Below are 27,260 nucleotides of genomic sequence, written 5' to 3' on the forward strand. Positions count from 1 at the left end.
CAAGCCCTGTATGGTTTGAGACATTCAGATGCGTTAGCCTAAGAAAGGTGCTGGCACCTCCCACCTGCCCCAAGTGTAACTCAAAAACAAAGTGCCACCAAAGGGAAGGGAATCTCCCACACTCCAGCTGTGTCCATACACTTTTGAAACTTCAAACTCCAACTCTTCCACGGTGGCACCCACTGTCTGCTTTCCTGTAATTCAGCTGGCTCAGTGCTCAAGCTGAAGGGAAGGCCCATGCTGGACACTGGGCTTGAAGGGACAGGCAAGGGGCCGCTTCAGCTCTGGACACAGGAATGGCCCGGTGAACTAAGTTCCAAGACTGAGTTGCAGGCTTTGGCCCTGGCAGTTCAAATGGAGGTAATGATAATTAGATAAAAGGGTACATAGAATCAAATGCAACATATGTAAAGTAGCCCACAGTATTTTTATTCACCCAACCACATATTGGGTGCCTACCATGTGCCAGGCACTGTTCTAGGCCCTCACAGATACACCACTGCACAAAACCCAAGGGTGGCAGGATGGCTATGAGCTCGCGTTTGGGAGTTGTCCTGCCTAGGACTGAATTACTCCTAGCTGGGTACTTAATTTCTCTGTGCCTTAATTTCCTTATATGTAAAATCGATGAGTAATAACATCAACCTGCCAGCATGTGCAACAGCGAAGCGAAGGCACACAAGGCTCAGAACTATGCCTGGCACGGCAGGTGCTGGGTGAAGGTAATAAAAGCCAAGGCCTCCGGTCCCCTTCCACCAAGCCGAGGCTCAGGGACCGGGCAGCAGCGCCCCCTCCTGGACGCCGCTTGGCGGCCTTTGAGGCTCGTTTCCTCCCGGGCCCCGGGGCCCCCGGGGCCCCCCAGCACAGCGGAGTGAGGCGCGCTTCCCTAGCCGGGCCTGCGCGCGCACGTCACCTGCCAGGGTCTTTGATCCAGTTCTCGAACTGCATGTGAGCCAGGCGCGGTTATCGCCTGCAATTCACCCGGAAAACCGAGGCTCCGGGAGGGCGAGTCCCTGGTCTAGTGCCACGCTGCAAGGTACGGCAGGGCGTGAGGCCGGGCAGGCCTCAAAGCCCCAGACTCTACTCTGCCCCCGACCTGCCCGCGCCCCGAAATCACGCGGCGTGCGCGCGCCGCTCCGTGCGCTCCGAGACCAGCCCCCGGGCCCGGAGCTTGGAGCGGGCGGAGGGACTGCCGGGCCCCGCGGGCGCGGAGGGGCGGAGCCTGGCCGAGACATCCCCGCCCTCGCCCCGCCACGCCCTCCGGCCCCGCCTGCCTGATTGGGGGGGAGGCGGCGGCTCTGGGCGCGGGGACTCGGCGGGCGGCGTGGAGCGCGGAGCTGGGACTGGACGCCGCCGCCACCTGCACGGCGGTCAGCAAGGTAGGGCGGCCGCGCCACCGCAGCGCCTTCGCGGGTTGTGAGATGGGCGTCAGGCGGGACGCGCGCGCTGCGCCTCCCGACTGCGGTTCCAGGAGAGGGAGGGATGCTGGTTCCGTGCGCCGCGGGCACCCGGCGGGCGCGGGGATCTGGCTTCCAGGCGCTCCGCGTGACCTTGCACAAAGCCCTGCGCCTCTCTGGGCCTCAGTTTCCCCTTCGGGATAGCGGGTGCATGCCGCCCCCTGTAGCACGTTGCTGGGAGTAGCTGCTGCAAGGTGCCGGCCCTGGACGCTCGGGCCCCGGATGGGCACTGTGTGCACGCCCGCGTACCCCCCGCGCGGATCCCGCAGATGAGGCGGCTCGCCCTGGGTGCGGCCACCAGGCCCCGTCGGGGCCACTGGTATGGCCCGGGTGTCCATGTCACGACCCTCCCTCTCTTGGCTACAAGACCATTTGGACCTGATCTATACGGGGAAACCGTGTAGAGTGGGGGGTTCCCATGGTCCCTGACATCCCACCTAGAGTAGGTGTCAGGCAGACTACCCTCCCAGAGCAGCCTTATCAGAGAAGCCCTGGGATGAAGGTAGCCAGACTTGGCCTGTACCAGATTCACCTGCATTTGGGAATTGTATAGAACGGCCACACTGAGGCCCTAGCCAGCTGCTGGAGCCCAGTTTTGTGTCCCAACTGGTGGGAAGTACTGACTCGGCCCCACCTGCACTTGGTGTCTGCTGGGGCGGTGTGCAGCGAAGCTACCCCCAGACCCTAGTTCCAGGCCCTTTGGGTACAGAGGACCACGGGCATGTGGCCCAGCCCCTCTGTAACATCCCTTCTGGAAGGTCTCGCGGCCCTCTTTATGATGGGGATCTCACTCATTGCACCAAACCTGGATCTGCTTCCAAGCCACTGCCCTGCCAGCTGGTCCTGCTGAGACACCGTGAACGCTCCTTCCCCATCCAGGGGCAGTGGTCAGGTCCTCAGGGTGAACAGCCCAAGCAGAAAGCAAAGGCAAGAAGAGGGACCTGAGCTCTCTGCCCCAGAGCCAGTGGTTCTGAACATGGTCCCGGCCCATTCACCCACCTGTGGTCAGAACTAGACTCTTCTCTGAGCTTCCCGCACCTCTGGAGCTCCTCTGGAGCTCTGAAATGAGAGGAGGGGCCAACCCCCGCTGCAGGGCCCCCTGCCCTTCTCCTCTTCCCCTCTCTGACACCTGCCCCACTGAGGGACAGTTTCTAGCAATCATCCCTGAGCAATCATCCAGTCTCATGTCTCCCACACGGGCTTCCCCTCATCCAGGGGATTTCTTACAGCCAAAGAAGGGACAGATAGTACTGTCACGTCAGGTGGCTGAGCAGAGGCTGAGTGAGGAGGGCTGGGATCCCAGGACTGAAGTAAGCACGGTACCATGACTTTGCCCTGCGGAGCTGCAAGGCCTTGGTGCTGCACCTCAAATGAGTGTTATTATGCTCTTGTAAAAGCAGGCTAAGTATAGTGCTGTCACCTGAGCCTAGCTCCGAAGCATAGCCTAAATGCTACCAATCCCTGGCATCACCACACATAGGCTGAGCCCCACGTTCCTGCTCAGCTGGTTCAAGCCATTTTGGCCTGATTTGGAAGCATGGAAGATTCTGCTTATTATAAAGCTATCATATGCAAATGCTTTTCAAATGTTTCATGGAATTATTGGCTGTCTGATCTGTAAAGGGTCTTGAATCAGCTTCCCCGGCTCCTTCATTTTACAGATAGGCATCCCCTCTCCCCAGAGGGAATGTGACTGGCCACAGGTCACACAGCAGGCCAATCCAGGGATCCTAATTGTAAGCCTAGAGTGGTTTTTATTTTTTAAATACATTAATATAGTAATGAGGAAGCAGTATTTATTTTATAAAATCAGCAAAAAATAAACACAAAAGGTTAAAACCTTGTGCTGGCAAAGCTATAGGGATCCACCTGTGGATCCCACCTAGGGATTTTGCAGGGTTATGTAGCAACCTGTTGCAAAAGTCCATAAAAATGATCCATACTGCCCTTTACTCCTTACCTTCTACTCTGGGGACTTTACCCTATGGAAATAACCAGGGAGAAAGAGAGACAGAGATAGATGTAGTGCTATTGCCTAAAAGGAATTTTTTTTTTTATAGTGAAGACACTCCCAGTGTGTTGGTTAAAGCATTCGAAACGTTTCATTTGAAAAATGCAGCCCCAAAAGTAGGCTTACAGTACTGGAGTCTGCCCAGTGTAGAAGCTTTGTAATCTAGAAGCAAGGCCATGGAAGTGAAGTCAAAAGATCTAGGTTTCCGGACGGACTCCACCTTGGACCCAGTGTGTGCTGTTGGGTCAGTTTGCTCTCCTTTCTGGAGCTTACTTTCCCCCATCTGTGAAATGGACACAGGGTTAGCGGTAGCTGAATTCATTCTACCACTGGCAACCTATGGACTAGATTTAGCAAATCTCCGTGGCTGGTTCTTTTATAGGGCAGAGCCAGAAGCACTGTAACAATGAAAGCCTGTCCCGGCCTCCCTGCCCCTAAATAAATTCCCTTAAAGCAGGATCCCCCTCTCCCCAAGGGGTTTCAGCCTTAAGCTTATGCTATTTTCAAATGGCCGGACCTGGACTGTTTCATAGCTTGGTGAGTTTTATCCTTGCTGCCAAAGCTCCAGAGCGCCCCAAATAATGCAGCAGGGCCTGTTGTTTCCGGTCTGCAGCCGGAGCCTGGTTCCCCTCACACAGGTAAGAGGCGCTTAGCAATCACACCCCATCTGAAGGGCCAGATGACCCCCACTCAGGATATTTTTTGAATATCCCCGTACCAAGCCCTGAGGTGCCCCCTGCGGGCCTGCGTAGTGCCGTGGGATGTTTTAGGTAAAACTATGTGAAATGGCCAATATCCGAAAATTTTTTTAACTTGATGAAAAATAGCAATTTTCATTTGGTGCAGCCAAAGTGGAAAAATATATAATTAAAAGACATAATTACGGTTTCTTGGTATAATTGAGCCATGGGCAGGGTGCGGTGGGGACTAGGAAGGTGTGATTATGAGCTGGAGGAGACCAGGAGGAGGGGCGTGGGCCCCTGCCTTGAAGAATCAGTAATGACGACCATGCGTGCTCCTGTCTTAGGGGCTTACACATTCATCCATAGCTGGTAGTCTGCCCAACATTTACCAGGCTCTGCTGCTGTGCGTGCAGTCAGGTCTGAGGATAAGCAGGGCAGAGTCTGCCCCGAAGGACCTGGCAATCAGGGAGAAAAGGCAGACAGCTCACCACAAGGAAGTTGACATGGAGCAGATAGAATGGAAGAGGCTGTAGGAAAAATGGGAAGAGGGTTTGCAGTTTTAGTCAGGGTGCCCTGGGGGCTCATTGCAAAGGTGACTCCTGGGAGGTGTGATTGGGCTGATTTCTGAGGGGAGAGCCATTGTGAAGGCCCTGAGGAGGCCCAGGCTGGCTTGCTGAAGACACAGCAGTGGGGACACAGAGAGGATGAAGAGGAGTGGAGGAGGTCAGGGTACATGGCCACATGGAGTGTCGCTGTGATTCCTCTGAAGTTGCTGTGGTCTGCTTGTCTGGTCGCCTCACACTCATTTGTGGAAAGCCTGGCCCCAAGAGTTGGAGTCTTCGGGAGGTGACTGGATCCCAAAGGTGGTGCTCTCCTGGTGGGATGAGTGCCTGAGAAACCCTCCCCACTTCCACTGTGTGAGAACATGGGGAGAAGGCGCCCTGCTGTGGGCCAGGAAGCAGGTCCTCATTGGACCCCAGATCTGCCTCTAGAGCGGTAGAATATTTCTGTTGTTGTGAGCTGTGTGGTCTGTGGCATTTGGTTGTAGCAGTCCGCATGGGGTGGGACGGGACCCAGAGAGCCAGCTGTGGGAGCAGTCCGGGTCTGGGGGTGAGGGTGGCCTCGAGTGGTGAATGAGGGGTCAAAGGATCCACTGAGCTTGGAACTAGGGTCATGTTGGGGTCCGAGTCAGCAGGAAGAGGAGGAGGCCAGGTTGGCTCTGGGCTCATGGACTTTAACTCGAATTAGAGCTTCTTTCTCTCTGAGAAGTCAAGCTTTTACATACATTAACCTCATGACCTTAAGACCTAGAGGGCAGGTAGTATTATTCGTTTTTACATACATTAACCTCATGACCTTAAGACCTAGAGGGCAGGTAGTATTATTCGTCCCTCTTTTAAACAGATTTTTATGCCGCGCGTAAATTGTATCTCAGTAAAGTTTACTTACAAGGAAAAGGTACTTTTTTTTTTTTTCTGTTACTAATACTTGATGATAGGAGAGAATTTCAGAAGCAATAAAACAGAAAATAAATTTCCTGTCTGCTCTTGTCCTTATCCCAGATAATCCATATATTAACACTTCAGTGTGTTTACTTTCATAGCCCCATTTTACAGATGAGGATGCTGAAGCCCAGGAAAGCTGGGCAGCTGGCCCTGGGACATACCTTAGCACTTCTGGTATCTATTTGCAGTGTCCAGGGTCTCAGTTCCTCTAGGCAAACCTTGGAATGTTACTGGTAGTGGGTTCCATCAGCTCTGGCTCCTACCCACTACGCCTCCAGCATCATCACACCGTAGTTGAAATGAGGCCATGGGGAGAGCTCAGGAACAGCCACGACAGGCCTCGCTCCAGGACAAAGGAATTGGAGTGCACACAGGGTCAGTGTGACAGCTGCTTCCAGCTTGCCCCCGGCCTGGAGTTTGCAAGGGGCCGGAATCACCTTACTCAGGAGTACGGGAGACTACAGGGCAACCTGGGCCCAAGTGTCCTGTCCCTCAGCCAGCCCTGATGGGAGGGGCAGGGTGACAGGGGAAGCTGGCGCTTTGCCCAGCTTTGGGCCCCTAGGAGTCACTGCCTGCGCTCTGACTGTGCATTTCTTCTCTGGCTCTGGTGTGGCACATTCCCCAGTACCACTGCTGCCAGGGATACAGCCCTGGCTTCCAGCCCCGCTCAGCTGCAGGGTGGTCTTGGGCCAGGGTCTGTGGCCCTCTACCTGGAAACTGGCATCACAATGGCACAGTGCGGGCTAAAGGGAGCTGTGTGTACAGTGCTGGCATGGGCGTGGCACGTGGGGTGCTCAACAGATAAGTAGCTCCTTTCTCGCTCCTAAGCTGCCCCAGAGTGTTGGCCCAGCTGGGGGACTGAGTCCACCGCAGACAGCCTCCTACCCTCCCTCCACACCTGGCTAGATCAGGTTGGGCCCAGCCAGTGCAGGAGGAGACAGAAATGAGCTTCCGGCAGGGGCTTGGAGTCCAAGGAGCGGACAAGGGATGTGGTGGAGCAGAAGGACCTGTGCCTCTGACATGTTCCTTAGGCAAGTCCTGCCCTTCTTTTTGCCTCAGTGTCCGCATCTACAAAATGGAGAGAATATTTGGAGTCAGCTGCTTATGAAGCGAGGAAAATGGGCAGACACTGTGATTTATCCCACCTCTCAGAACCTGTTTCTTCATCTGTGAGAGGGAGGTAATAAATAGCTGCCTTAGTTATGGAGTTGCTGTAGAACTCAAAACCAGGCAGAGGGGTTGAGGCACCTTTGGAACTGTGCCGTTCCAGGCCCCTGTGTATTGTCTGTGGAGCCCCTGGGGGGAGGGGAGGAGCACACCTGGTCAGCTTAGGCAGGCCTGCAATCAAAGCCCACAGTGACAGGGACAGACAGACGCCACTAACCCACACCCTTTGATTTAAGAGCTCCCGAATATTCTGCACCAGGGTGTGGCTTTGCTTAGAGGGGGCCCTGAGGACAGTTGTGACCCAATCACAGATCACAGCCCTGCTGAAGAGGTGGGCCAGTGTCCACAGGAATCTTCAGGCCCAAAGCAGTGGGGGCCTGGCTGCCCTGGTCAGGCCTCTGGACATGATGGCCACACTGTGAGCTGATGCGCACCAGGAAGAGTCTGCAGTGCTGAGTTAACTGGGGGAGAAGACCAGAGTGTGGCACCAGCCCGTTTGGGTTCAAGTATGATAAAAGTATTTTTCATTGCACAGAAAATACAGACAAGGATTCAGAAAGACATCTCATCAAGAAGTGACAGAATTGTTTTCTTTAGTCTTTTTTGTGTGTTGTGAAATGTTTAGGCACAGTAGATATGTTACTGTGCTTCTATAAAGATTCTAGTGATATCTGTAGATGTAACATTGGTCACAACAATTAGGTAGATTGCAAAATAGTCAGGCCATGTGACGTCATCAGGCACAGGGTGGAGGAGGCATCGCAAGGGGAGGACTCCATGAAGCCTGGCTGACGGACTGGGGATGTACCCAGACTCCTAGATCCTTGGGAGCATGGCTGGATGGAGGAGTCACACTGGAGGACAGGTCTTGGGGGCTCTCTGGGGATGGGTCTCTGGACTGTCTTCCTGGGAGCAAGCCTGAGTGTTTGGTGGTTAGAGACATAGTTGGCATTGTGACCAGACAGCCTAAAGCCAGGACCCTGTAGCATCATCAAGAGCACAAGGTCAGAGCCAGAAGGTGAGTGTCTGCGCATCCTCAGTGGCACTGGAAAGAGGGGGGCCCCTGGCTGGGCAAGGATGTGAGCCTTCAGGTTCTGGTACTCAGCGGGATTCCAGGCATCAGTGGTCCCCTTCCCTCAGCCATGTTTGTTCTTGATCTTTGGCCCCTGAAATTCAGGCTTTCCAGCCTCTTTGCAAAGGAGGTCGGCACCTCCAGGAGCCTAAGGCAGAAGGATCACAAATTCAAGTCCTGCCTGGTGAACTTAGTGAGACACTGTCTCAAAATTTAAGTGGAGAGGAGGGAGAAGGCCCTGCAGTAAGTACCAGAAGAGAGACAGAGAATGCTACTGCCCTTTTTCAATGAAGATCAGGTTCCATCTATTATTTTGTAACCCATTAAAAAGGAAAAAGCAGCAGACAGTTAAGACTGCAGGTTGCATCTTGACTTCCCAGAAGTTAAGGTGTAAACCTGGCTGGACGTGGTAGCACACACCGGAGAGCGCAGAACTCTGGGAGGCTGAGGCAGAATGTTGGCAAGTTCAAGCCCAGGCTGGGGTACTTAATGATTTAGCAAGACCTTGTCTCCAAAAATAAGAAAAGGGTTGGGGATGTAGCTCAGTGTGAAGGCCCTGAGTTCAGTTCCCAGTGATGCAAAGCAATAACAACAAGAAGGTGTACATCTGTGTGTCCCGGAACCATCTGGCGTGTGACACACCCCACCTGTTCTGTTAATAGGCTTTCACACGCGTGGTCCTCCCAGCAGCCTTGCAGTCCTCTTTCCACAAGTGAGGAATCCAGCCCAGAGTAGTTAAGTAATTTGGCATGTCATGCAGTCAGTAAGAGGGAAAGCTGGGTTCGGAACCTGCCTTCACTAGGTCTTACCTCCTTTCCCTCATCCAGCCCCTCTAGGGCAAAATTGAGTCCTGGCTGTTGGGGTGAAGACAGTTCCATACCTCAGAGCGGGTGTGTGCCAGGTCAGAAATGCTCCAGGGACTGGCCACTGAGTGCCCTGTGCTGTGATCTATGGAGGAGGGCTGAGGAGATCATGACAGGAAGGACTCTGAGAGTTTGTTGGCTGGTTGTTAGCCTCATCTTTGCTATGACCATTACCAGGAGCAGCTTGGCTGGTGGCCTCTCCTGGAAAGAGGCCACTGAGATCCACCCCACACAAAATCCTGGAGTCTCGCCCAGACTGACCCATTCATTCATTCCCTAAAACGCTATTTTTCAATTTAATTTTTTGAATAGGACCTTTGTTCGTGTATTGATGGCTTTCTGCAGTGAAGCACAAGCTGTTGTGTTAGAGCAGTGCAAAACACACCCAAGCCTTGCTTGGGCTCATGAGCTCACAGGACAAAGGGGACATGGACACTCAGCGTCCAGTCCCTAAGACCTGGGGCAGGTACCTCCAGGAGAAGAGATGAAAGGAAGCAGGGGGAGGATGGGCCTCGCCCCAGGACAGAGGACCTTGAGGCTGCCAGGATGAAAGAATTTTTGAGCTGAACTCTGAAAGATGAGCAGTTGAGGGTGGGGACTAGGGGGCACTGGACAAGGAAAACCACCCCATGCAAAGGCCCTGGAGGTTGAGGAATTAAAAGCACCCTGTGTGTCTGCAGCTCAGATCCCCAGGCAAGGTGAACATGGACAGAGAGAGGTGTGGCCAGGAAGTGGAAGGCTCAGGTTTGCATATTTTGAAAATATGCAAGATGGTTGACTTCAAAAACTAAATAACAGGTGAGAGGGAGTAGTCCCAGCAGCGGAAGTGGAGATGGGTAGTGTTCCAAGAGAGATTTCGGACATGGGATAGAAGGACGGGGTTAGTGGTGGCTTGGCTTTGAGTATCAGGAAGGGTGCCATTGGGCGAACCCTGGGTTCTGACTGATCAGCAGTGATCTTCATGGGCCTGATTTCCAGGGGGAGGCGTACAGGGGAAGTGAGCTGCATCGGGAAGCCTACACCCTGGGGGCACCTCCTGCCCTGGGCTGGGTTTGTTCCACTCTCCCTCAGCAGTGCTTAGCCTTCTTCATCCAGTCTTGGGGTTTTCCAGATGGTGTGGGAAATGGTCTATTGGGGAAAGGATTTGGAGAATTGATGAGAGCAAGATGATGTCCCAGGAAATGGGTGTGCCCAGCGTGTAGTTGTCACGTGGCCCAGACACTCTGCCGAGAGCTGGAGCATGGTAGTGTATTCTGACCTCCGCTTAGTGGGCTATTTCAGCATGGAGGGAGTCTCTGGTTTGAGTTCAGGGCCCTGTGTTTACTGATGCTGACAAAGGGCCAGTTCCATCTGGCAGGTGACAGGAAGCTGGAGATGTGGTGTGGTCAGGTCAGCTCTGGGTACTTGCATGAGTGACTGTGGGAGCATTTTTACACCATTCCTGGACAAGAGAATCTCCCCTCCCTTGCAAGCTGAGACCTTCTCTCCACGTCGCCCTGGTCTTCCCATGGGGCTTCCAGCAGGGGTTGTGCCAGTGTCTACCAGTATGCAAGTAAAATGGGCTCTGCGCGCATGAGAAGAGAGTTAGATGTGGACACCCTGATACCTCCCCTGTTGGAGTGACAGCCAGCGTGTCTCATGTGATCCAGAAGTCTCTGGAGAGAAGGGGAGACATCTGGAGGATCGGGGACTTCCCTGACCTGGGTTGATCCAGGTGAATGCAGACTAATCAATCCAGGTCAGATTTACAGTTTATATTAGCCACTCCTGGCGAACCCCAGAATTGACAGGTGGTTTCAAAAGCTGGATTAGCAGTCCTGACCGTGCTACCACATGTGGACGAGGACGTGAAAGAGTAAGTTTTCCACCCTGGTCACGGCATCAGCCACCAGACAGGAGAAGGCAGTGATAATTAATGGAGTCAGAGAAGAAGTCAGCCAGAGATTCTCCTTTTTAATGGGTAGGGAGTGGTAAGTAGAAAAAAAATTTTATATTTTGAGAACAAGAGCCAGAGGTTTAGCTCAGTGGCACAAGTGCCTTCCTGGCAAGTACAAGGTCATGAGTTTGATCCCCAGTACCAAAAATAAAGAAATAAATGAATTTTGAGACCAGCTCTTACTAAGTTGCCAAGGCTGCCTTGAATTTATGATCCTTCGGCTTCGGGCTCTGGACTAGCAGGGATTACGGGTATGCAAGCCTGTCTTGAAGGGTACTCTTTGAAATACAGACTGACAGCCTCTCTGGCTAATGATGAATCTGACCATGTACAGATTATGCCCTAAGGCTACTGGTGGTACTTGCTATAACATGGACTATTATGGGGAGAGCTCAGGCTTTTTCCCCCTTTGGAAGGAATGACCAGAAAGTTTGGAATCTGTTGCTCTAATCTGATTCCTTCTGTGTTGCTGCTGCAGCCATGACCATGGTCAAGCTGTTCTGATGGGGTCCGCTTCTCTATGTCCCCACCCATTTTCTGGCGACGTACACAGAGTGGTCTGCATCTGGGACCTTTGAACATGAGACTTGAGAGGAGTGCTCAGTTTCCCCAGTGCAGCCGGGGCCACTGGAACTCTGCTGACTGTTCTAGCAGAAAAAACCTTGGGTCTGTCTGCTCTCCTGACCTTTGGGAGGCCCCATCTCTCCAGCCCAAACCACTCTCAAGAGAACAGCTCACCTTTCAAAGGCCTAAGCCCAAAGAAGGCACTGATGGGGTAAATGACCTCCAACCTCAGGATTACAAGGCTTTCTTCCTGCTCCGGCCATCCTTGGAATTTGTCCCTCCACAAACAAGTTTTCACTATTACTTACAGCAACACAGATAAGGAACAAAATATTTGATACTGTATCCAGGGACAGGATGAAAGGAAACTTTGTTCTGTGTCTTAGAGGACTCCTGGGCTGGGAGGCCAGAGGCCAGGATCCTGTTTCTGTTTCTGGCCTGTGTGGGTAATGTTGGACATGCTGACTCAGTTTCCCCTTGTGCGCCCCATGATCAGTGCAATTGTTCTCAGATGTAAAGTCTGGGATCCTTTGGGGAATCTGTTCTGAGTGGTTCTCAGCACGCACTGAGGACTTTTTGTGGTCTAGGGGCCGGATTGGGTGAGAGGGGGATACCTTTGAGCACTCTGGAAAGGTAACCAAAGTGGAGAGATGTTCCAGAAACTTCCCGACCTAGAACAGATCCGTCCAGGGGCCCAAGACTGGGTCTGTGTGAGGCTGTCAACAGGGCATAAGTGGGGGATGTGGCTGGTGGCTCCAGGACCAGAGATGGGAGGCGAGTTGTGGAAGAGAGCGGAAGGCCACCAATTGAACTCTGAGCTCTTCACAGGCTTGGTGCAAGCCAGAGCCCAAGAGTATCCAGGTGGCAAGGTGTGGGGAGGTGGGCAGAGAGCTGGACCGGGTGCCCAACCAGGGCCCTGATCTGAAATGTTTCTTACTCCCAGATACAATGTAAGGTCACTTGAGAGAGAGGCTGATGAGTCTGCCTCAAAATTGGATTCAGTGACAGCTGGAGCTTTACATTCTAACTTGGCGCCGAAGGAGGGAGTGGGCATAAGGCTTTCTCTGTTTTCATCTGGTCACTAGGGTTGTGGTGCCTCCCAGTATAGATGATTTTCGGGGGGCTGGGTTCAGTTGTGCCGCTTTGAAGAGAGGTAAAGGAGTTTGGATACTTAGTGCCCCACTTTAATCCATAACAGCTGTTCAAAACCCATATTTGAGCCTGGTGCGTTGGTGGCTCCCTATAGTCCCCGCTGCAGCAACTTAGCAAGATCTCTTCTCCACATAAGATGGGCTGAGGATGTAGCTCCATGATAAGAGCACTTGTCTGGCATGTGCAAAGTCCTGGGTTCCATCTCCTGACACCAAAATACAAATAAACTCTCATCATTTGTGCTAAGTAGTCATTGCAATCTGGTATACAGGTGAACTGCTTAGGACAGTGCGTGCCTTGTAGGGAGAAACCAGTGAAAAATCACCGTTATTCACTTACTTTGAATTTAGTTAGTTAACATGTGCATAGCTTCAGTTGACCCTGAGCTATCAGGATTCCAGGTGCTTGACAGATGTTGACTCGTTTAGTATTGCAGGTGAGAAACTTGAGGTCCCCTGTCCACTCTGTGGTGCGGCCAGTGCTTGAGCATGACAGTGGTATTCCCTACCACATCCCTACCAGTGCTTGCGTCCGATGTTTTGGTGCATCATGTTGGGTGGTACATAACGCGTGCACCTTGGCCTCCCTTCTTCTGCAGACTTTCCTGTCACCCCAGGAGGGCGACAGCAGGATGCTTGCCCCTTTCATGGATTGGGACCCTAGAGTTGTTCCTGTCCTTCCTTCATGAGGAGGAGGGGAGTGGGCAGAAAGCCATCCCTCTACGTGAGCCTGGCTGTCACCCAGGCTGTCCTCCGAGGGGTTCCAGTTGCCTAGAGAAATAGGGAGGTTCCTTGCCCTCAGGACCCATGTTACTCCATCTCTGAGTAGCCAGAAAGAAAGAGAGTATTGGGGCCAACATGCCCCACACCCTGCCTCTGAAACCATGATGGGGGCCAGCTGCAGGCCAGGGCCCGGAAGGGCCAAGAGATGGGAGCTGCTCGGGAAAGCAGGTAGCAGGAGAAAAGCCAAGCACTCCAAAGCCGCAGGGAAGCTGGGCTGGTACCTAGTGCTGCTGCGTTTGTTGTTATAGTCAGGGGTTGTACACAGAGAACAATTAGGATTAGGACATGAAGTTTATAATATTTTTTAGAGGTAGGTTTTCTTTCTTTTTTTTTTTTAAATCGGTACCGGGGATCAAACTCACAACCACGCGCTTGCAAGGCAGGCACTTATGCCACTGAGCTAAATCCCCAGCCCTATAATATTATTTTTTATAATGGTCATGGGAGTTAACACAGGAAAATGCAGGAAATCTATCCACAACACCAAAGACATACATTATTTAGTCAAGAGCCTAAATCCCACAGCAATGTCCCACATGAGTCCAGATAAAAACCCAGAGCTCAGGACAATGCCTCCCATGAGTCCAACTGGAGGTCCAGAGCCCACAAGGAAGACTCACGCCAGTCTCTTTTACGGATCTGTGCCGGGAAGACCCAAGGGTCAGCGGTGGAAGCCAGAAAGTCTATGCCAGAAGGGTGAAGGAGCTGTGCTAGTGGGATGAGGGTTGTATGCTGGAGTCAAGAAGTCATACTCACAACAAAGACCAAAGCTGTCCTGAAAGGCACCACAGCCATCCTCAGCGACACGGAGGCCCCAAGCTCCTCCGACAAGCACAGTTGGGTACATGCCAGGAAGCAGTGTGATGAGTTCATCCTGGAGACCAAGCAGCACATATCTTCCCCTCCGAAGCCAGGAAGCAATGCTCGATGTGAGGACCAAAGCTCCTCCAGGAGAACCAACAGCTCAGACAGCAACTCATAGGAGAACCAACAATGCCTCCACACAACAACGCATTAAGGCCTCAACCCTCAACACCTCCCTTCTTCTCCACCTATTTATCCTGGCAACTTTCCTCAGGTGGAGCATCTTCACTCAATGCCATGCTGATGTAACCCAGCTGGCATTAAGTTGACCACCAGTTCTTAATCCATAACACTTTGTCCTTCGGTGTTTGTTTTATTGTGGTAAAATACACTGGACAAAACCTCCCATTTTAACTGAAGTGTGTGGTTCCATGGCCTGAAGCGCAAGCCCATTGTCTTGGGCTCCTCACCATCAGGATTTTTAAATTTTCAATTCACAGAAGGCTGCTGTTTCATGTTGTTGCTTACAGGTGTTCACGAAGAATTTGTGCCTGGTGCTAAAGCAATGGCTTAAAAAAAGGACCCTAGGAGCAGACTAAGGCATAGCCCTCCCCAGGCCAGACACAGCTTGGATACACTTGCAATGAGTAAACACATTGCATCCTCACCGAAGAACCTTTATGGTGGGCTCCTTGTTGAGCCCATTCACTATGAGGCAGCTGAGGCACAGGGATTCATAAAGAAACCCAAGTTGGGTCCAGAATTTACTACCATTTGTTGAGAAACTACTGTAGGCCAGGACTAAACACTTGCTGTGTCTCATAGCAGCCCAGGGAGAGGTAGGTGCTGAGGAGGTGTTGAGAGTTGAGGCGTTAATGCGTCGTTGTGTGGAGGCATTGTGGGTTCTCCTACCGGAGTTGCTGTCTGAGCTGTTGTCTGAGCTGTTGGTTCTCCTGGAGGAGCTCTGTCCTCACATTGAAAGGAAGTCAGCCTGGCTTCTGGGTCTCTGACTTCAAAGCCCACACCTTAGCCACCAGCACTGTGCTGCCGCCGTTCACCTAGGGAACCATCGTGGGTAGAAGCCATGATAAATGAGTTCCATTTCACACTTAGCTCCAGGCAGCTGGAAGGACTGTGGAACACTAAGAGGAGAAGGACAGCCGGGTCCTGCGCGTGGCCAGAGAGCAGTCGCCACATTGGAAAGTATATCTGAGAGAAAGAACACCAAGGACCAGCAGCCCTGAGTTCGGGATTTGGGAAGTAGCTGTGTGTTCCTGGAGCTTTTGGAGTCTGGATGGTGGGTTCCAGCTGCTTGCTGGTTGTGTAACCTCAGAAGTGACTCCTCCACGGTCTACTTCCATGAAATGGGATAGTTTTCCTCACCCCCCACTCTGGTGGTTTTGTTTTCAGTTTTGTTAGGGTCTCATTGTGCAGTTCGCTGTGTGGTTTGCTATGTAGCTTGGGCTGACCTTGAATTTGCTGTGTAGCCCAGGCTGGCCTTGAACTCACTATGTAGCCCAGGCTGGCCTTAAACTCATAGCTATCCTCCTGCCTCAGCCTCCCAAGTGCTGAGATTCTAGGCATGCACCGCCACATGCTAGGCTCCCAAGATGGCCTTGAGGAGTAAATTAAATGGTGAGTGGGAAGGGCTTCACAGATCATAAGCAGGACTGTAGAGCAGAGGTTGTTTCTTTTTTTTTTTTTTTTTTTTTTTTTTGTCTTTTTCTTTTTTTATTGGTACCAGGGATCGAACTCAGGACTGCCTGCTTGAAAGGCAGGCGCTTATGCCGCTGAGCTAAATCCCCAGCCCCCAGAGGTTGTTTCTTGGCCACTTGTCAGGAGTGCAGATCTCCTGCAACAGAAAATGTGAGCCTGGCAGTGTGGGTAGGAATCAGCCCTCCAGAAGGTGCTGATGCTTTCAGACCCGATTTAAAGCATCAGCAAACATATGCATATGAGGTTCTGTCACCTGTCCTGACTTCCAGTCTTGGGCAGAATTGCTTTTTCCTACAGAGGCCCTGATCTCTTTCCCTCCACTTTGCAGCTCATAACTTCTGGCTGCTGGCACTTGAAATGAAAGGAGGAGATACAGTTTGCATCCTGCCCTCTCCGGCCTTTTGGTCCAGAGCACTTAGGGCCTTCCTACCCTCTCCTGCCAGCTGTTTCAGCCCCCACCTGGGGAATTGATTAAGGCTGAGCCGCAGCATTTATCTCCATGGCAATAAGCAGATGAGAGAGGAGCAGGAAAGAATTTCCCATCACCCTCCTGTGTGTGGTGCTGAGTGAAGAGATGGGGTGTTGGGCTGTCCAGCAGGCACTAGCAGGCCCTGAGTCCTGTTTGGAGATATCAGACACAGGGTATTTACATTATTTTCCTCCTGAATCCAAACAAGCCCTCAGTATCCTCCTCCTGCACCAGGGCTCCACAACACCTCTACAGGAGGATGCAGCCCATGGGAGCCAGGCATGAATCAAAACCCAGTGGTTCTTCCTTAGATAGTAGCCCAGAGTTGAGAAAAGAAAAATTTTTCCCAGGCTGAGAGTTCTAGCTTCCTAAGGGCAGAGATAAAACCCACTTTAGCCCTAACCCTCTTGCATCCCAGCTACAAACCTGATGACTTGTCAACCCCCAGGCTGGCACTCAGAGCCCTTGTTCAGTGCCCTGTCGAGCTAAAGCCCTCGTGGCTCTGCACTTGTCCAGATACGCAGCTTCTTCCCACCTCACCCCACACACTGCAAGCTCCTGGCTCCACCCATGAGGGTGCCTTGACACAGTGCCTTCTGCCTGACGTGTCTTCCCTTCCCCATTCTGCTTGCCTTGCTCTGCTGAGCTTTTAAACATTCACGTGTGCACTCCCGAAGACCTTCCCTGGCCCCCAGATTGCTCCCGGGTTGTTTGTCCCCCGCTGCAGCAGATTGCAGTGTAACCCTGTTCAGGCTGCACTGCATTTGCTGGCTCCCTGCTGTCTGTGCCCTCCAGTAGGGTGCATCCATCTGATCCTGTCCCATGGTCCCTGTCTCTGCCCCAACATACCCAGTGCGTCACTAGGCTCTGAGAGGGTGCCAGTGATGTCAGTGAGTGTGACTCTGAGCTGCAGGGTGAAGGCTGATTTGTGAGGTAATAAGGATCCTATTCACAGCAGAATGCAGGACACTCTGACTAAGTGTCCCAGGCAGAGGTGGAGCCCCAAGGCCTCTGTCCAGAGCAGTGTTTCCCCGCCCTGACCTCAGTGCCCCTCTCTGTCCAAAGACAGATCTGGAAGCTCCTTACCAGGAATGGGACAGGGAGCAGGAAGTGGAGCTTCCAGGTATTCTGTGTCTTAGAAAACCCCCAGTGACCCTTGTTGCCTGAAACTCCCAGATAAGGAGTTTGTGGGACAATAAACCTGCTTGGAGCTTTGGTCAAGGCTTGATTTGAGGAAGGAGTCCTGTTCTGTGTCTCCAGAAATTCCAGACAGGAGAGGACCAGCCCTTTATGAACCAGGACAGCTGACAGGTGCACAGCTCAGCCCCCTGCACAGGTCTCAGGATTGTCTGGGACCTGCAGACTGGGGAGCCCTTGGCACATCCTCCTGGTAGCTGCTGCTGTTTAGGAGTGGAAAACCAGAGAGGGGATGAAATTTTCCCAGGGTCACTGTGCAGATTGGTGTCAGAATGAGAACTCTTCAGCCCTCCCAGCACCCTGGCCCTGCAGCACCAAGGGGCCAGAGAGGAGCAGGGGAACAATGGGTGCTGCGGTCAGGCTGGCCTCCCTTGAGTGCTAGTGGATGTGTGAGTGGGCAGAGCAGAAGGGAGGGCCTTTTGAGGTTGACAGTCCTGTAGATGGTTGGTGTCTGGGAGATGGGCAGGATGATCACAACACAAGGCCAGCGGAGGAGGGTGTTCTAGGGACAGAGGGGACACGGGATAAGGCCAAGGAAAATGACAGGACAGAGTGCAGGACAAGACAGAAGGCCTGGGCTGGTGGTGGGAGAATGGAACCCGCAAGTGAGCTGCTCCTGGGTCCCCGTACTGGTCAGCTTTCCCAGTGCTGCAGTGGACCCCCTGACACCTGCAGGGCAGCCCTTGGAACGAGACACTAATTTGCCAGTCTGCATTTATTCTTTAGAATATTTCTATCGATGCATTATTGATTTTAATTTTATGTTTTATTATATTAAACAATGAGTACTTATTAGAAAAGTCAAAAAAATAAAATATTGAGTTTTTAATACTTATTTATAAAAAAATCAAAATTTTCAGCATCATCTGGATTTTGCTGTACAAAGTCTAAAAAAGAACATCAGAAATAAATTCCCATATGAACCACAATGGAAATACTAATAGAACCCTACAAAGAATAGCCTTTATTTTAATTATCCCACCCAAGGCAGTCTGCATGCATGACAGCAGCACATCCCACACCCACATCACTAACACTGATGCACACTGATGCACACTGACAGCACACGGCTTTTGCCTTCCTGGCCTTGCTGTAGGACACACTTGACATCTCAGTGGTCTTGCTGTTTTGTCAGCTGGTTCTTATTATCTTCTACAGTATGTAGTCAACAGGAACATAAAATAACAATAAAATAGAATTTTAAATTCTTAATACGTATTATGCATTTAAAACAGACATTAACATTTTCACATCAGCTGTTTCGTTTGTTTGTTTGTTTGTTGGTACCAGGAATCAAACTCATGACTTTGCACTTGCCAGGCAGGCGCTTATGCCGCTGAGCTAAATCCCCAGCCTGACGTAAACTGTTTCATTGCTTACAAAACCTAAAAGTTAACATCAGAAATAAAAACCCCTGTGAACTTCAGTGTAAACACAAACAAAAGTAGGCTTTGCTGCAACTGTCACACCCAGGGCAGACTTCACATATGACCGCTGCGTGTTCCATACACAGGTGTGGCTCACACTGACAGCACAGGAGTTTTGTTTTCCCGTCCTTTCTTGTAGGGCACGGTTGACATCTTCTGTGTATTCCTGTTGTCACCGTAGGTCTTTGTGATGCTGCACCTGCCTGTTCTCCTGTCAGCTCACCAGTGTGCCCCACCGTTATTTTGCATAGTTCCCCGGGCAGAAACATTTTGTTTGCCTCTGCTATAAATGATCTCCTAGGAGCTCCAGTCCGGATCCTCTAAGAAAATTTCCTCATGATGTTTCTTACTTGTTATTTTCCTTGTCAGCTATCAAACTATTTATGGCTCACATGTTTAGGATCAAGTAAAGCCCAACCATCAGCCAATGCTTTGTGTTCCAGGTGACGTCATAGTTGCCGTGTAACTCATCACATCTACGCCATGTTCAGTTTTCTTGTTGAGAGTTTTCATCTCAGGCTTCTGTTCTGTCAAGTTTCCGTATCAGTAGTTCCTTCATGGTGAAATGTTGACATCAGCATCTTTGCCATGTGCAAGGCCAATGTTCTGTCTTCCTAAAATCCAAAGATTGTACCGTACAGCTCTCTGTTTTGAAGTCGCAGCATTTCATTTGGAATTTCTGCTTTGTTCCTGCATATGGTTCCTGCATTGTTGTCTTGTGCTGTTAGCAAATGTGACATCAGTTGGAAACTGGTAAATCCATTGTAGAATGTCACATTCTGATTAGTTTCGGGGAGGGATACAAGTCTGTTCATAACATCATTCAGCTTAGTACTGTACAAATAAGGGCCTGATGGTGAGCTCCAGGATAAATGTCTAAATTAAAAGCACAACAAGTCTTGGCATCTACCAGGGCATAAGTTTTATTCCATATTTTGACCCATCGCTTTTCCATAAGTCTTTTACGTTCCTGCAGTCACCATGAGAAATCTGTGCTAAGTACAGCAGACCTATGAATGTGTCAGTTTAGTGAGGTGTCATAATCATCATTGTTTAATATGGTTGTTGGAGCACACAGAACATTTTTCTTGCAGTTCAGCTCTGCATATTTCTGCATTTTGTGGCCTTTTATCTGTTACAGTTTCTAAGACTGAATGGCAGTGCTAGCATTCTGTCCAATCCTGTTCCACCCCTGCTGAGACCCTTGCTATCTTTTCGGACCTAGTTCTAACATTGGGTCATTCCATTTGGTTTTGTGGCCCTTTTGCAACATTTCGACTACTCAAATATGTCCTCACATTGCTGTTTCCTTTGTCATCTAAGTCAAGGAGACCTGCATTCCCTGTGTCTCTGTCAGTGGATTCTTGAGCCATTTCACTGTCACAGGAACTTTGACTCACATGGCCAACATGAAAGTTGTCATCATCATTATCATCATCATCACCGTCACCCTACACCCAAACCTCTCTTCTGTTATGAAAGCATTTATTTTAGCCGTATGGTCATCATCATCCACTCATGAGTAATCTGATGATTCAGTTTTGACCTCTTCCAGAGCTTGCAAATTTTGTTTTTCATATGCCATGGTACCGAATTGGGCTACTTCTACAAGAATAATCAAAGAAAATTTCAAATCCTAGAGTGGTGTGGTCTATTGGATCCTCTGTGATGCTTGGGTAAATATGCAAAAGCCCAGTTTTATTGCATGCAAAAGTGGCTCCAAATCCCATTTTTACACTTTTGCACATGTGCACACTCCTTGCCATTTGTCACACCCAGCTGGTATACACATAGCTCGCTTCCTGTGTCCCTCAGGGAAAGGTACTGAGATGCACAGTTGGCAACTATAATGTGGCAGTAGAAAAGTGCGGGGTGGGTCTGCTGGACCCAGGCTTATGCCTTGATAGAAGAAGAGAGGGTTATTTTAGCTCAGTTTCCACATGGTCAGCCTGGTCCAAGGCGGAAATGGCGTAGTAGAAGGGTCTGGTAGCATGGTGGAGGGGTACGATCAAGGAAAGCTGCTCATGTCATCACAGTAAAGAAGCAGAGAGCCAGGGATCTAGCTCAGTGGCACAAGTGCCTTCTTGGCAAGTGTGAGGTCCTGAATTCAATCTCTGGTTAAAAGAAAAAAGAAGCAGCAGAAATAGAAGTGGGGACAAGAGTGCACCCTTTCAGGCCACTTCCCAGTGACCCACTTCCGCCAGTCGGCCACATCCTAACAGCATAGTTAGCTATGGACTCTTCAGTGGAATGAATTCAGCACCCTGGTGATCCAGTGATTGTCCAAGAGTTCCGCCTCTGAGTGCATGAGACTTTAGGAGGGACATTTAGATCTAAACCATGGCAACCCCACAGGACTTTGGGGATGGGCAGGAGCGCGTGGAGCCTCAAGCAGAGCTGGCTGAGAGAAGGCTGTTCCAGGAGGTGCCTGCCTAGGGACCTGGCTCTGGGTATTGGCAGATGTGGGAGGTGGTGCCCCTCGGGCCTAATCACATCAGGAAGAAGGAGGCCTGCTCTTGGCTCTGCCTGACTCAATATGCATTTCCTGTGGTCCTATAGGGCGGCATCTGCTGGGCCAGGACAGAGGACTGGAGGAGGGGAGGCTAGGCAGAGGGACCTGGGAACAGGATGTCATTGGCTGGCCCCAGGACTTCTGTGTGTATTAACTGTGAGGTCTGGGGTGGCAGAAAGGTCCCTGGCAGCCACCGCCCTCCCAATTCCCTGCCTGGGCTGTGCTACCCTCTCCCGAAAGGCTTGCTCCCCCTCCACCGCTCGCCTGGTCCCCTCTGTCTGTGCCTCAGAAACGCATTATCTGCTGCTTCCTTGAGCGGCAGGCTGCCTCCTCGTTAGCTTTTCAACTGCCTGCCTTAGTTTCTCTATCCCTGAGGTCAGTCTTTAAGCATGAGGTTTTCAGCCAGATCCCACAAATGTTGGGGCCTCAGCTTGTACCAGCCATGGACTAACTCAAATCTGAGTGTCCTGTCAGTGCCAGGCCGCTTCAGTCTTACAGGCTAAGATTTGTTGAGCCCTAAATATGCCCCAAACATCACTCCCAAGCCTTGCCCATTCCTCAGGGCAACCCCGTCAGAGTGTGGATCTGCTTCCAGTCAGCTCGGCCTCACCAGCCAGCTCAGCCACTAACCTGCTGTGTGGTCATGGGCAAGGGACCTAACCCCTCTGTGCCTCGGTTTTCCCATCTGTAGGAACAGGGTGATAGTGGTACTTGTGAGACTGCTATGAGCTGGGTTCCTTTGGGGAATGGTCTCAGCATGCTGGAAGCAATACGAGTGGGAGCTCCTGTGTGAGTCCGTGCCACGCCTGATGTCCTGTGAGGAAGTAGCCTTGTTCATGGCAGGGCGGTGAGGACCTGTCTGTAAGGACACCAGACTCCCAGCCAAATGTGGTTTCCGGGCTCCGGAACACGTGGCAGGGGAGACGAGGAGCCAAATTTTACATTGCATTGAATTTTAATTTGTTTTAACTTTAGAAGTCCCTGGGCCCAGCGGCCTCTGTGGGGCATGGAGCAGGCAGACCAGAATGAAACCGGTGTTACCCCAGGCTCCCCTGTGCCATGCTTGTTTCCATCTTTTACTGTGGAAACTTAGAAACATACACAGATTAATTAAAGAGACCTCTAACGAATCCTTGCGTGCCCTCACCTGCCCCCAAGGCATAGCCCACCGCCCACCCCTCTCTGCTGTCCCCCCTCACTCTCTGCAGCCCGGCCGACGCACTTTCAGGGAACCTCAGTCTTTAAACCATTTCATCCGTGAACCTTTAGCTTGTGATATCTCCAGGAGACAGTCCCTGACTCAACAATACTGTGTTACTGTCACCCGGAAACAGTTACAAACAACCCTTTTTTGTTTTCCAGTACCGGGGATTGAAGCCCGGCCCTTTGCACTAAGCTATGTCCCCAGCCCTCTCTCTTTACAGACAGAGTGTTGTTAAGTCACTCAATTACCCAGACTGGATTTGTATTTATAATCCTCCTGCCCCAACCTCCCAAACTGCTGGGATCACAGGTGTGTGCACCACACCCAGCACCAACAAGTCTTTAATAGCATCAGTGTCATTTTGGATTCCCCCCAAATGCTTCATGACTGCCTTTCTGCACCTGGTTTGTCTGACCTGAGATCCTCAGGGGCCCACCCTCGCTGCCATGGCTGCTCTTACCTGTTGTCTCTTCTGATCTGTGACCATCTTTTGCCTTGTTATCTGTTGAAGAAAAAGAAATTGTATGGTAAATGTTTTGTTGCGGTAAAATACACATAGCACGCTTACTGTCTTGACCATTAGAAGTGCACGATGAAGTACGTGCATGCCCTGGGCAGCCACCCAGCCCCAGAACACTTTTTATCTCGTGAAACTGAAACTGTAAACCCTTTAAACCATAATTTCTCCTTCTCCTCCACCCTCGCTGCGACTGTCTGGCCCTGACTTTGAAGACCGCATGGAAGTGGGACCTTATAGTTTCTGTCATTTTGTGACTGGTTTATACTACTTAGTGTAATTTTCTCAAGGTCTCAAGTTTCATCCATGTTTTGGCTATTGCACAATTTCCTTCCCTTTTTTTTTTTCTGGTTTGGTAGGTGTGTATGTCTTACTTGACTGTCTGGAGTACTCAGGGTTGAATACAGGGCTTTCACACTGAACTACATTCCCAGCCCTTTTTTCTGAGGCTGGATCTCATTAAATTTCTGAACTTATGGTGCTCCTGCCTCAGCTTCCCAGGGTGCTGGAATATTTTTTCTCTTTGTGGTCCTGGGGTCAAACTCATGACCATGCACTTGCCAGGCAGGCGCTTATGCCCCTGAGCTAAATCCCCAGCCCAAAGTGCTGGAATTAAAGGCATGCACCATAGTGCCTGACTTGATATTATTTATTATTTAACCTATACTGGGGCTTGAACCCAGGAACTTTATTTACCCTGATCCATCGCCAACCCTTCGTTATTTTTATTTTTTAATTTTGACACAAGGTCTTGCTAAGTTGCTAAATTGACCAGGTTGGGCTTGAATTTGCAGTCCTCCTGCTTCGCCCTTCCAGAGCACTGGAATCCCGGGGGTACACCATTACACCCAGCTTCCGTGATGTGTGTGTGTCCTGTTTGAACTCGTATAGTGCTAAGCTACACCCTCCTTTCCCCCAGCCCTTTTTATTTTGAGATAGAAGCTTACCAAATTTCTGGGCTGGCCTCAAACTTGTGGCCCTCCTGCCTCAGCCTCCTGTGTAGCAGGGGTTATAGGCAGGAGCCATCACACCAGCTTCTTTGTTCCATTTTGTGTGAATGTTGATGTATAGGAGGAGTTCCTGCTTCTAAAGTTTGTCGGAATGTTTACACACGTTTCTCCATACCTGTATGCATAGTTACATCTGAAGTATTGGTCAGTTTTTTGGCAGCAAGGCTGCAAAAACCGTGCTGTATTTTTTCCATTGCTTCATACTTGGTGACACACAGTATCTTACAATTTCCTGTGACCCTAAGAGGAATCACTGGATTCTGGTGCTGCCAAACAGACCCCATCTGTTGTCCCAGACTTGACCCAGTGCACCAGTCACTATAGTGCTGGTTAAGACAGGAGCAGGCCCTGCTCAGGAGGCTCATTCAGGCCCAGCTGGAGGGCCTGGGAATTTGCAGTGTAACCCCTTCCCTGGTGACGGTGTGTTAGGGGACTCTGCTTGGAGAACCACTGCATCACATTCGTCCTAAGTTTCTGTTACCCTTTCACCTATTGTAGGTGCAGTCCCCTGGGATGTTTAAAGGTGCCAGAGCCTAAAACCCTACACCCATGCTCCTGGTATACAGAGTTGCAAACTCAAGATAATACCATCACATCTCTCTCTGCACTCGGCCAAACCCTGAGAGGGGGGAATGGTGGAGAGCAGAGACAGAATCCCCCATCCCTGCGGCTCCCCTCCCAGGGCCGGCGGGGATAAGCCCTGAGCCAACACTGGACCAAGACCAGGGACTGGAGTCCTAGTCACCTGTCTTTACTAACTGTTTGGGATTTCTGTAGTTTGCAATGTTCTAGCTTCTCATTGAAAATGTTGGGCACATTAGTAAATCAGTTCTAGAGCTTTCCTTCATGAGCCATGTGTCAAGTGAGGGCCACTTGGGACTTACAGAATACTTCTATGGGGTAAAGTGACCAACTTATTTGCCTGGGACTTTCCCAGTTGTGGCATCTAGAATACCCTCCCACAACGCCAGGCAGACCAGGACCACTGGTCACCCTGCTTCTGTGGAGCTGCCACACCCCCACCCTCACCCCCATCCTTTTTTCAGTACTGAAGATTAAACTCAGGGGCTACTGAGTTACATCCCCAGCCTTTTTTATTTTGAGACAGGATCTCACTGAGTTGCCTGGGTTGGCCTCAAAGTTTCGATCCTTCTGCCTCAGCCTCCCAAGAAGCCGGGATTACACAGATCTCTTGCTTTGAAGGAGGGAAATAAACTAACCCTGGAGGGCAGGACCCTGAGGTTCAGGGCAGCTCTCTGGATCCACTGGGTGGATCATTGCTGGCCTGTGCAAAGCAAGAAGCTGTGGTTTTAAGTCAGGGCCTCTCACACTGATAGAGGCCAGTTGTGGGTGGAACCTTAACCCTCTTGTGAGAGAAGGATCCGAAACTTGTGGTTCCTTCCTTCTGTTAGTGGAAAGGAAGGCTGCATGAGAAGTGGCTGAAGCGGGGAGTCCTGGGCTGACAGCTGGGTGGCCTTGACTCCAGGTGGGCCCTGGCTCGCAGGGCCAGCTGTCCTCAGGAGCAGGTGTTCTGTTAAGGATTCCAGATGCATTGGAAAGGATGTTCCGATCAAGTCTGAGATCAGGCTAAACTCTGATCAATTATGAATAGTTGGTCAAGGATTGGAGTCAAGGTGAGGGACCTGCCACTAATGAGGTTTTCACTGAGTTAATTCCATCTTTGTAGATTGTGTTCAAATACAGCATTGTGTTCAAATAGAGTACTCTCTTTTCATCTTTAAAACACCCTGGACTCTCCCTGGAGGCACCAGCAGTGGACACCTCTCTGGCCCAAGAGTCGAATTGTAAGAGAGAGAAAAAAAAAAAACTTCAAACTTTAGAAGTAGAACCACAAACTCACAGAAGGACAATGGTAGCCCCTAGAGCCAAAAACCTACCCATCCTACATGCTCAAACATCAAATCTGGTAGTTTCATTCTTACCCTGAGGCTGCAAACAGTGTGATTAATGAATAATCCATTACACTGGTTTGTGTCACACCCAATTTGGGCTTGGTTTCAGCCACCCTGTAGTTAACCCTTGTCCTGCAATCAATCTCTCTCTCTCTCCGTGTCTGTCTCTCTCTGTGTCTCTCTCACACACACACCCAACTCCCACCCCCACCCCACCCCACTATGTGTCTATTAGAGGAGGAGCACAGGGCCAGGCAAAGGACTCGGCCTCCACTGCTTGTATTAATATAATTTTGGTTCAGTTACTTCCCAGTTGTCATATGGGGACAATAATCTCCAAATTCGCTGCAGGAGAGCTGTAAGGCATGGGACAGGCCCTCGGCCATTAAGAAGGAAACTCAATGTGTGATATTAAACTCAAAGATGATTAAATTCTTTTGGGGCATGGAGTTCCCAGTCCTCAGGGTTGGGTCACACAGCATCAGACCTGTGTGCGCTGGATGGCAGCAGCAGGTGGATACCACCCTCTCCTTTGTGCCCGGGAGGCTGGCCTGGGTGAGCTCTGGAGAGGGCCCGCTGAAGCTCTGATGGGCCCTACCCACTCCTGTCCTCTCTGGCAAGCAAGTGCCTGCCTGTAGGGAAAGTGAAACACTGATGTCTGAATTGCTGAGTCATTAAAGCCACACACACACACACACACACACACACACACACCCCACAATCCAGGCATGCACCCCATAACAGTACCTCAAGAGCAGTGCGCACGGCTGCACATAATGGCCAGCATGTGTGCACACTGGCCATGTGTACACGGTCACACACTGCACAGGCACCAGGGAGAGGCAGAGAGGCCAACCTTGCCAGAGGCCACCCCACCCCCACTGCTGTAATTTTCCTTCCCTGGCAGCAGATCTGGAAGAACCTTGGCAGTGGAGATGAGGGCTGGGACAGGGCTGGAGAGCACTTATGTTCAGGTTGCCAGCTACCACCGGCTTCAGCCATGGAGGCCAACACCCCCTTTTCAAAGGGGCCCCACCCCGCTTCCTATACCTATTTTCCTCTTCTGTAGAGTAGGGGCAGGTAGGACATGGCATTTCACTTCCCCTTAGGAGTGGAGATGAGATCCAAGGTGTAACAAGGGTGCATATCTTATTGTCATCGGGGTTAGTGTCTGTAGGAACCTGGAGCTGGAGGCTGCAGAGATACACTCAGCTGGATTCAGCCCACAGCTGTATGGTTCCCAGCTGTGGCCCACCTTACCCCCTGCATCGTCATGGGAAGCAGCATGGCCCCTACCCA

At 51.0% G+C, this 27,260-nt stretch overlaps 1 protein-coding gene and 1 long non-coding RNA gene across 3 annotated transcripts in view; one reads left to right on the forward strand and one right to left on the reverse strand.

Annotated features, from left to right (window-relative positions):
• The first annotated feature begins 1,220 nt into the window (after window positions 1-1,220).
• The window catches only part of Coro2a (coronin 2A), a 68,024-nt gene continuing 41,984 nt past the window's right edge, over window positions 1,221-27,260 (forward strand). Inside the window, exon 1 of one of the 2 annotated variants that reach the window (XM_003470889.5) lies at window positions 1,221-1,379. The gene's annotated coding sequence lies outside the window, so the exon portion shown is untranslated. Of the gene's footprint in view, window positions 1,380-7,682; window positions 7,842-27,260 lie in introns of those variants that run through there. The other variant, XM_063224834.1, reaches the window with a different exon arrangement.
• LOC134470496 (uncharacterized) lies at window positions 18,308-26,788 on the reverse strand. The gene is made up of 3 exons (XR_010039425.1): window positions 26,709-26,788; window positions 22,982-23,023; window positions 18,308-20,919 (listed from the first exon to the last, which is right to left on the reverse strand). It is a non-coding gene; the product is annotated as an uncharacterized LOC134470496 (long non-coding RNA).

This window comes from Cavia porcellus, unplaced genomic scaffold (genome assembly GCF_034190915.1).
Source record: "Cavia porcellus strain 051 isolate PalLab524CR breed Dunkin Hartley unplaced genomic scaffold, mCavPor4.1 scaffold_1, whole genome shotgun sequence".
Classification (NCBI taxonomy): Eukaryota; Metazoa; Chordata; class Mammalia; order Rodentia; family Caviidae; genus Cavia; species Cavia porcellus.